Below are 10,924 nucleotides of genomic sequence, written 5' to 3'. Positions count from 1 at the left end.
TGGTCTGGCAGAGATGGAGTCTTACTATGTTGGCCAGGGTGGTCTGGAACTCCAAGGCTCAAGGATTCTCCTGCCTCATCCTCTCAAAGCACTAGGAGTACAGGCCTTTTGCCCTTTTGGCTTATTTTAATGAGCACAGTGTCCTTAAGGTTCATTAACCATCACGGGCTCCTTTCTTTTTAAGGCTGAATAATATTCCATTTTATGAGCAACTGATTATACTTGCTAAGAATTTTGTCTTTCTGAACAGCTTGCTTTTTGCTTTATTTTTATTTTGGTTTTTCGGAATAGCCTGCTATTTGTTTTATTTTTATTTTTTTCCTGAGCATTCCTGTATGCCAAACATTTCTGAATATTCTTGTTTCTCTAATATAAGGACCCAGAGAAGCATTTTCTTCCCAGTCTCAAGATGTCTCTCATTACTTAAGCCCTAGACGTTTTTTTTTTTTCAGAGACATAGTCTCCCTCTGTCATGCAGGCTGGAATAGTAATTACAGCTCACTGCAGCCTTGAACTCCTGGGCTCACGTGATCCTCCCACCTCAGCCTCCCAAGCAGCTGAAACTACAGGCGCGCACCACCAAGCCCGGCTAATTTTTAAAAATTTTTGGCAGATATGGAGTCTATGTTGGCCAGGGTGGTCTGGAACTCTGGAGCTCAAGTGATTTTCCTACCTCATCCTCCCAAATCACTGGGATTACTGGCATGAGCCTCCATGCCTGGCCATAAATTGGATCTTAATTCCTATTTTGATTAAGCTTAAGCTCTATTTTTGGTGAAATATAAGCCTGAGAAGAGTCACTTTCTCTCATAAAACTTGGCAATACTCTCCCTGAGTTTCCTGAATTGCATTTTGTAGATATTTATTCCTTTTTCTTGCTTGTATTTCTTTTTTTTTCCGAAAACAAGTTTTATTTAAATAAAGGTTTAAATACATTACACATAACATTAAAACTGAAAGGGAAAAAACCAAAAAACCAGTTTGTTACTTCACATGGCATCAGGCAGCCGCTGCTATTAAGGTGCAAGCTCTACAGCTAGCTACATGACTCATCAGTTTCAGATTTGTTCCCTTGTCAAAAGTTTAACTCTGATAGAAGGTTGGCCTCACATTCTGATGTCTGGACATCCCTTAGCTAGGATATGTCTAGTCAAACAGACCTTTGTGGCAAGCCAGATGTCTCATCTCACTAGAGGGAAAGGGGTCTCTCTGAGCTCTGACCAGGTCAAGCTGGAGACACCAGGGGGTCTTCTACCACTAAAGGCTCCCTTCTAGTGGTACAGCTGCTGGTGCTGCCTTACCCCATCCTCTCCTCTCAGATTCACTGAGGACTGTTCAGGTGGTAACATTCTCTTAGGGTAGGGAACTCTGCAGAGGGACAGTGGAGGAGCTTCTGGCCATGGTTGTCTGTGATCTTAGGGCTCTGGGCTTGGCTGAAACGTGATGTTATTGCTTGGTTTCAAGCTTGACACTACCAGGCACCTACTGCTTGACCTCTGTTTAAATGAGGGACTTCAAGACTAAACAGCATGGCTCTTTTCAGTTTATTGCATGAAGGAGTTACACTAGTCCAAGTTAAAAGCGGACCCCAAATGGTTGCATTATACAAGCTGTGAGGTTTTCAAACTTGTGACAAGAGACAGAAGAGAAATTCTACTCATTGCAAGGAAAACCTCACTTAAGCTTCAGTGAGCCACAAGTGCTTAAAACCCATGAAACTTTAGCTGATCGTCCTTAGCCAGTCCAGTCTTTACGAGGAACTGGCATATGTTCTTGCGTTGGTCACCCTGTGGCTGAATTACTTCTCCATATTCTGGATGCTCAATTTCAGTACTATTGCAGGCAAACTTCTTCTTAAACGCCTTCACTAGTTTCTTTTTGTCGTAATCATCAGCGATCCCTTGGACAGTAGTAAGGGTCTTCCTGCCATTTCTCTGTTGAATTCTTATATGGATATAATCCTCAGTGCCAGCAGGAAGAAGGTCATCACCCTGACTTGCATCAGCAAAGGGGTCGAAAGAGTGGAGGTTCTGAATAGCGGACATATGATACGATTCCTTTTCCTCGGTGGAAACGGCTTGTGGAAGGCGCCGGTGGCAGGAGAAGGCGGGCAGTGGGAACGGAACATCGGGAAGCGAGGGGACTTAAGGGGGAGGCTGCTGAGTCCTCAGTGGCGGCTCAGTGACTGGGGCTCTTGCTTGTATTTCAAGCAAAGACACATGGGAGTCCATCCCTGGAGTCGCTGCTCACAATCTTCTGTTAATTGCCTATCCTGCCCAGTGGTACATGCAAATAGCATCTCAGGAAGCTGAGTACATGGTGACAACACTTTAAACATCTCGTGGGAATCGGTACTTGGGAGCCCAAAGCTTCATGAATCGAGTCTTGCTTGACTTTCCAAGATGGGAAATCAGAACTTGAAGCTCAGAGGTACAATTGTTTTCTAAGGCGGTTGGTTGATTTTCCCACCTGGAAAACTGCTGTATCATGTAACATCTTTCACATTTTCCCTGGCATGAGTGGAGAGCCGTGGTTGTAATGCTGTGAGCGTTGCCACCTGAGGATGAGCCCAGGAGCAACCTCTAAGAAGAAATGTGTTCTGTGCCACGGATGGGGAGGGCAGCCACTGCACCGGAAGCTTCCATTTTGCTCTGCCAAGCTTTGGGGTCTATGCCAAGTTACATTCTTGATGGCTCCCCCTGTCTACAAACCCAAGGCAAAGTGGAGGGTTGGAGGTAAATTCCCAAATGACTGTCCAAACCTGTCAGTCAGTCATACTCCAGTTGCAAGAAAACGATTCTGGCAGGGCCAGTCCCACTCTGCCCCTCCCCAGGGAGGGCAGTTCCAGGCCCCAACCTTGCAGCTCAAGTAGCATTTGAATTCAGATAGATTTCAGGTTCAAGTAGAATTTGGGCTTGAAGTGCCTGAACAATTGCTGCTGGATATCCCAATAAAGGACACAGATTGGAAAGGCTTCCGGACGTGGCCTCCTGACCCCTGGTCCCCCCAGAGACCGGGAGCCTGGAGTCTGGGAGAGACAGCTTCCTGTGCAGGGCCCCCGGGTGCTAGGTCAGGCCCTGCCATCCTCTCTGGTGGCCCTGATCACAGAAGTCTCTGTGGTTTGCCCCAGGGCTGGTTCCCCCCGGGGTCTGATCCCTCCATGTTGCATTGATGAGGAACAGACATCCCCAATGGGGTCTGGGGGTACCTCATCCTCCCCACTCAGCCTCTGTCCTGGTGGCGCCTGCTAGGTGAGAGCAGTGCCTTCCCACTGGGTGGAGCAGGATAAGGGCTGTGTGAGGGCCATGGAGAGCCCTAAATAACCTGGACTTCCTCCTAGAAAGTGGTGCCTGGTCCCCCTCATCTTCAGGGCCTTAGGCTCCACCAGGCCATGGAGACCTCTCCTCTTTTGTTCCCTCTGCCTTCCACCCCCAAGTCTCCTCGGGGAGATCCAGGAGGGCAAAGGGCTCAGATCTTCTGAGGCTCAGTTTCCCGCCTTTAGAAGGTGAGGGCTGTGCTGGGAGAGCCCTCGGAGTGGCCCAGGGCATGCATAGGGTTTTGGAAGGCCTGGGTTCCACATTGCCCAGAGGCTTTCCTTCCAGAGACAGAGTCTCTTCCAGAACAGCTTCCCAAGAGTTGATGACAGGCAGTCACCTCCCTGGTGTGGCTGAGAGAGGCACAGTCTCCCCTGCACTGTACAACGGCCACACTGCACCTTGATCAAACTAAAGTATTCTCTAGGGGACAAAAATTGGAGCCTCTTAATGACACCACAGATCGTAGCCTGGGGTTTTTATTTTAAGCCCAAAGACAGTGACTTGATGATGAGCTCCTTTCTTCGGAAGAGCTTGCTGAAGCTGGAGGCAAAGGAGATTGTGAGAGGCCCCCGCTAGAGGTCCCAGCCCCGACAGCTGTGCATGCTGTCTTCGAGGACAAGAGGGACTTGTCAGGGTGCTAGGGATCTTGGGGTGCAGAGATTTTTCTAGGTGGACCCTAAATGAAGCTACAAGCATTCTTATTAGAGGGAGGGAGGGGGAGATTCCAAATGGAAGAGAAGAGGCCACGTGCCGCTGAGCAGGGACTGGAGTGATGTGGCCGTGAGCCAAGGAGTGTGGTGGGTGCTAGAAGCCCAGAGATGCGGAAAGGGATTCTCCCTGGAGCCTCTAGAAGGAGCCAGCCCTGCCCACACCACCTTGATTTTAGCCCGGTAAAGCTCATTTTGGACTTGCGGTCTCTAGAGGAGTGGGAAGACAAGTGTGTTGTGTTAAGGCACAGAGTCAGTGGTTTGTGATGGCAGCCACAGGGAATGTGTGCAGAGGAACGAGGTTGCTGAGGGTCCAGAGGAGAGAATAATGAGCCAAGGAGTGGGAGCTGAAGAAACAAAGCTGCTCCACCTGCTGCACACGCGGCTCGGCACTTTCCCCCAGAAATCTGTAAAGAAAAGCTGGGTAATTTATAAAGAAAAGAGGCTAATTTACAAAGAAAAGAGCTCACAGTTCTGCAGGCTGTACAGGAAGCGTGGTGCTGGCATCTGTTCAGCTTCTGGAGAGGCCTCAGGAAGATTTCAATCACAGCAGAAGGTGAGCAGGGAGCCAGCATATTACATGTTCAGAGTGGGAGCAAGAGGGATAAGGAAGGAAGCCTCAGATTCTTTTATTTTATTATTATGTTTTTTGAGACAGAGTCTTGCTCTCTTGCCTAGGCTGGAGTGCAGTGGCATGATCTCGGCTCACTGCAACCTCCGCCTTCTTGGTTCAAACGATTCTCCTGCCTTGGCCTCCCAAGTAGCTGGGATTACAGGCATGTGCCACCATGCCTGGCTAATTTTTTTGTATTTTTAGTAGAGATGGGGTTTTACCATGTTGGCCAGGCTGGTCTCCAACTCCTGACCTCAAGTGATCTTCCCACCTCGGCCTCCCAAAGTATTGAGATTACAGGCATGAGCCACCACGCCTAGCCACAGACTCTTTTAAACAACCAGATCTCATGTGAACTCACTGAATGAGAACCCACTTATCACCAAGGGAACATTCTTGATGGATCTTGCCCAATACCTCCCACCAGCCCTTACGTCCAACATTGGGATTCACATTTCAACATGAGATTTGGAGGAGACACCCATCCAACCTGTATCACCTACTGTGTGCTAGCAGTATCATTGTGCACTTTACTCATTTAAGATATGTTGTGATGTAAACAAATTAGCATGTAGCAGAGTAGTTGACCTCTACAATCTGGTGAAAAGGAATTTACCAAAAACATCTCTGGAAGGAGACACAGAGGGGCTAGCTGGGTGACAGGGAAATGGTGGGCAGGGACTTCTACTGGATGCTCTGGTTCCTTTTCCATTTTGAGTCATGTAAAAGTCTTACCTATTCAAAAAAATCTACTTAAAATGAAAGACGTCGAGTAAGAACCATGGAATGAACTTCAACTTTGGAGAGGAACCATAAAAACAGCATCCTCAACAAGCTGTGGTCTCTGTCTGTTCCTTTTGCTTTCAAATAAAACTGCTCCCCTTAAGTGGAATTAGTTAATGTTAACAATAACAGAGAAGAATGAAAGAAAGAAAACAGAACTCTCCTCTGTAGTCTCTTCTTTGCAGCCCTGAAGTCTCCAGTACTTTCTGTTTTCCTAAAGACTTTTAAATGGACTGTAACATGATACCCAACAACTAAGAATTTTGCCTCAGAATTTTGGGCAGTGGTACTATTGAAATATTACAAAAGGAATGATTACTGGCATATTATTCACTAATGTTATGCCAGGTATATGATAGTAGCTCAGACATGGGGTTTGGAGTCAAACAGATCTGGGCTTGGAGACTGTTTTGAATAATCACAAACTATGTGACCTTAGGCAAGTGAATCACCATCTCTGACCCTCTGTATCCTCATTAGTTAAAAGGGGAGAATAATAGTACCTGCCTTGTAGGATTGCAGTGGGTGTGTGGCTGATGACGGTGAAGGTGACAATGGTGATCCTCATGACTGCCACAAATCAGACCCAGGGTGGTGCTCATCCCCATGTCCCTGCGGTAAGACTGCCCTCTGATATCTGGGACAAATGTCCCTTGAGTTTCATTGTCAGATGGGAGATAGAGTGTGGGCCATGGAGCTCTGGGCTCGATGTTCTCTGGAGCACGGCACCGTGCTGGTGGCCTCCCGTTGTGCTCACACCAGTCTTGCCGGCACTGGCCTCTCCTTGCCCAGCCATGAGCTTAATCCATCCACCGCCCTGCCTGGATCGCTCTCGGCTCCTCATGGTGATGAATGTTCTCAGTGTTTGCCTTGTGGAGCCCACATTCTCTCGCCCTTCTTCCTTGTTCACCCCTGGGAAGATCCCTCAAGGGAGCCAATTAACACCACGTTTTCAATGGCAGCCCCTCCTGGAACGTGTGCAGCTTTATTTGGTTTTCTTGTTGCCACCCAAGCATGGAATCCTCTCTGGGCTGGGCTGTGCTCGTTTCACTGATGAACAACAAGAATAAATGCTGAGCTCACTTTACACCCAGAGCCCACTGTTCCCATCCACAGTGGGAATGGAATTTCAGGGATCCTGACATCATTGTTCTATTTAGAAAGGAAGAAATCTCATAGGAGCAAATGTGTTGAGAATGGGTAATTTTTTTTTAATATTTAGAATATTATATTTACTTACAAACTGCTTCTGTGGGCCCAGGAGCCAAACTCATGTTTTTGGAACTAATTTAAATTTTCTACAGCGATTCCATAGCTCCTGCACCAAAGGAAAAACAGAGGCCTTCCTACTCCCACCCCACCATTGAAGAAGCCGCATGTATAGTTATCTGCTGCTGTAAAACAATTTTTTTTTCTTAAATTTAGCTGCTTAAGACAGAAATAAACATTTACTATCTTACACAGTTTCTGAAGGTTGGGAGGTCAGAAGCAGCTCAGCTGGGTGGCTGTGGTCTCTCATGAGGCTGTAATACAAGATGGCAGTTGGCCTGCAGTCTCATCTGAAGGCTCAACTGGGGCTGGCAGATCTGCTTCCAAGGTGGCTCCCACACATGGCTGTGAGCAAGAGGCTTCAGTTCCTTGCCACAGGGGCCTTTCTATAGTGCTAGGCATTAAAATTAATATATTACAGCAAATCTGGGTCCTGAATCATATATATATTTTTATTTTTAGATGGAGTTTTGCTCTGTTGCCCAGGCTGGAGTGTAGTGGCATGATCTCAGCTCACGCAGCCTCTGCCTCTTGGGTTCAAGCAATTCTCCTGTAACAGCCTCTCAGCCTTTGACTAGCTGGAACTACAGGTGTGTACCACCATGCCCAGCTAATTTTTTGTATTTTTAGTAGAGACAGTATTTCACCATGTGGGCCAGGCTGTTCTTGAACTCCTGACCTCAAGTGATCTGTCCACCTGGGGCCTGCCAAAGTGCTGGGATTACAGGTGTGAGTCACTGTGCCTGGCTTGTGAGTCATATTTCTGAGAGTTGTTTTGTTTTTCCTTCTTAAGTAACGTTCCTGGACTCAAATTGCAAAGTTCATCTCCCCCCTAGTGTATAGCCACTGATGTCTCTGCCCAGTCTTGCTTAATTCTTATTTTTTATTTTTTAGCCTGGCTTCCTGGTCTTTTCCTTTGTCTCTGCATGCTTAGTGTTCAGTCAATGACTTGGTTAGATGCTGTAGTCAAATACCTTGAACCTGAAGGCTTCCATTATCTGCAGTAGATCTTCCATAGGTTGCTGATATATTTGGCTGTGTCCCCACCCAAAGTCTCATTTTGAATGGTAATCCCCATAATCCCCATGTGTAAAGGGAAAGATCAGGTGGAGGTAATCAAATCATGGGGTTCCTTCTCTTTCCTGCTGCTTTGTGAAGAAGGTGCTTTCCTTCCCCTTACCTTCTACCATGATTGTAAGTTTCCTGAGGCCTTCTCAGCCATGCTGAATTGTGAGTCAATTAGACCTCTTTCCTTTCTAAATTAGCCAGGCTTGGGCAGTTCTTTATAGCAGAGAGAGAATGGATTCATACAGTCGGGGAGTGTGTTTAAAGCTCCCCAATTTTCATATCTTCCTTGCTTTCACTTCCCAGTGGGCTCGTTGGTTTCCCCTGGGCAGAAGCAGTTTTCTAGACAACCCAGGGCCAAGGGTGATCTCATATCGACCTCTCTGCCTCTCTCATGAACCTCTGGCTGCTTGCTGCTCAGCCAGCTGAGACCTCAGCCTCTGGCCACCAAAGCTGTGGGTATTCTCTACCTGTTTTCAGGTCACCCCTGTTAGCTGAGCAAAGCCCTGGATTTTTACCCCACAACCTCCGAGTCTACTCCATCTGGTGGCCCAGGTGCTGGTTTTCAAAGCCAACTCCATGCTGGGAAAGCTGTATTTCCTGCTGATCAGGAAGGGTGGGGAGATGGGAGAGGCTCGAGTAAGAAGGCAGCAGCTTCCAATGTTCTTACCCAAAGCTGAAGCTATTTTTCAAGCATAGACTCTTCTCAGTTTGTTGCCTGCCTTTGGTCAATTTCCAGAACCCTGACATGGTTGTTTCTAACAATTTTGTCCAGTTTTACACCTGCTTCTAGAGAACGTTTGCCATAGGTCTTGGTCTCATGCAGCAACACTGGTCTCCAAGATCTCTGTCTCCTCCCACGCTCTCATGGGCTTAGGGTTCATTCCTTAGCAAGAGATAAGGACTTAGAACTCAAATCCTGACAGGGAGTAGAGTTTTCAACATGCTGGCTCTTCATAGTGTATCCCCACAGTGTAACACCGTTGGATAAGGGCGAGAGGCCCTGGGCAGAGCCTTTATTAGGCATGGAAGGTGATTCAAAGACTCAGGAAGGAATCCCAGGCTCCTGGTGGATGGCTTCACAGGGTAGAGCTAAGAGTGCTGCAGAGGGTATGTGAGTGCCCTGGGGCTGCCATAACAAATGATAACAAATGACTGAAAGCGGGGTGGATTTAAACAGGCACTTCTCTGCAGACTCTGGAGGCCAGAAACCTAAAATCCAGGTGTTGTCAGGGTTGGTGCCTTCTTGTGAGCTCAGAAGGAGAATCTGTTGTCTCTTTAGCCTCTGGTGTTGCTGGCCATCCTAGGACTTCCCTGGCTTGGAGATGCCTCACTTTACTCTTGGCTTTGTCTTCCTGCCACTTCTCCTCTGCAGCTATCTGTTTCTGCTCTCCTGTCTCCTAAAAGGAGACTGGTAACCGAGTTTCAGGTCCCTCTGGATAATAAAGCATGGTCTTATCTCAAAATCCTTAACAATTACATCTGCCAAAGACTCTTTTTCCAGACAAGGTGACATTCACAGAGTCCAGGTGAACATGTCTCTTCCCATCATCTAAGGCTTGGGGCCTGGCACAGGACCATGGATGGTGGGGCTGTTCCAGGTCCATGTCAGTGAAAGTGAGGAGAAAGCCCAGGTGGGAAATGAGAGGACTTGGCACACCCCAAGACAAGAGGAGTGAGTGTGGCAGGGAAAAGAGGGTTACTAGTTCTTCCCACTCCTCCTCTCGGGTCTGGATGGACTCCATGACTGCTGGGCCAACAGAATGTGGCAAAGTGATGCCATCCAGTTTCTAAGCCAGGCCTCAAGAGACGGGCCCTCTCCACTTCTGCCTCTGGGAAGGCTCATCTTTGGCCACCTATTTAGGGTGGAGTCAGCTTCTGTGTAGGAAGTCCAATTAGTCTGATAGTGTCTTCCAAAGGAGCCACACATAGGTGCTCTGGCTGAAATCCCAGATGAGGCCAGCCTTCCAGCTAACCTGTCCAGACTCCAGACATGTGAACAAAGCCATCTTGGACCTTCAGGCCTATGTACCCACCAGCTGAATACCACTGTGACTTCCATTGCAAAGTTAGGGACGTCTCCCAGACCACACTCACTTCTGATACCAACTACAAAGTTTTCACGTCCCTAAGTCCACCCTTAGGTTTGATAATTTGCTAGAGGGACTCACAGCAATCACAGCCAATCATGGCCATACTCAATGGTTACAATTTATTACAGGATGAGATTTAGATTGGCCAAGAATGCTGGATGTAGTGGCTATGCCTGCAATCCCAGCACTTTGGAAGGCCAAGGTAGGAGGATTGCTTGAGATCAGCCTGGGCAACATAGTGAGAGCCTGACTTTACAAAAAAATTAAAAAAATTAGCCAGGTTTGGTGGCATGCTACTTAGGAGGCAGAGGTGGGAGACTGCTTGAGCCTGGGAGGTCAAGGCTGCATTAAGCTATGATTGCATCACTGTATTCCAGTCTGGGAGATAGAGTAAGAACCTGTCTCAAGAAATAAAATAAAAATAAATCAGTCAAGGAGACAGACGTATGGGGTGGGGTCCAGGAGGGTTGCCAGCATGGGGCTTCCAGCCGTCCCTCTCCGTGGAGTCGTGGATAGTGTTAACTCCTTGTGACAACAGCATGTGATGGCACACACAGAGCATTGCAAACCAGGGATGCTGCCCCAGTCTCACTGTCCAGAGTCTTTGTTGGGGGTTGGTTATGTGGCTGACATAAGCCTCCAGCCCTTCTGCAGGTCAAGCTCATAACGCTTGGTCCAAAGCTCCCACCGTGAATCTCATTATTAGCATAGACTGTCCGAGGTGGCCAAGGCCCCAGGTAAACAAAGATACATCAGGCAGGACTCTCCAAGGGCCTAGAGGTGACACCCCAGGAGCCGAGGGCAAAGGTCAGACCTTCCGTGGGTCAGGTTAACCTTTTGCTGCAAATCCCTCGAGGTCCTGCAGAAGGAAGCATCACCCTCTGGGTGCTGCCCAAGGTGATGACTCATGAATTCATGAGCTCTCCTAAAACCGTTCCTGCCACAGCCCTTGCTGTGGTGTAATTTGTTACATGGCAATGAGTCATCGGCACAGTAAGCAAGTGGGAGGGTAGAGTGGAGTTCTCCAGGGGCCCGAGGAGGCTGCCCTGGGAGCCACTGTCCCACCTCAGATAGACA

At 48.0% G+C, this 10,924-nt stretch overlaps 1 pseudogene across 1 annotated transcript; it reads right to left on the bottom strand.

The window, feature by feature from the left end:
* Positions 1 to 899: 899 nt before the first annotated feature.
* LOC116555733 lies at positions 900 to 2,187 on the bottom strand (annotated as a pseudogene). The gene has a single exon (XR_004270646.1). The product of XR_004270646.1 is annotated as a eukaryotic translation initiation factor 1 pseudogene (transcript).
* Positions 2,188 to 10,924: the final 8,737 nt, after the last annotated feature.

This window comes from Sapajus apella, unplaced genomic scaffold, assembly GCF_009761245.1.
Source record: "Sapajus apella isolate SASKATOON/1434 unplaced genomic scaffold, GSC_monkey_1.0 scaffold15, whole genome shotgun sequence".
Classification (NCBI taxonomy): domain Eukaryota; kingdom Metazoa; phylum Chordata; class Mammalia; order Primates; family Cebidae; genus Sapajus; species Sapajus apella.
The sequence above is the reverse complement of the archived record's forward strand: the minus strand, read 5'-3'. Positions and strand labels throughout refer to the sequence as shown.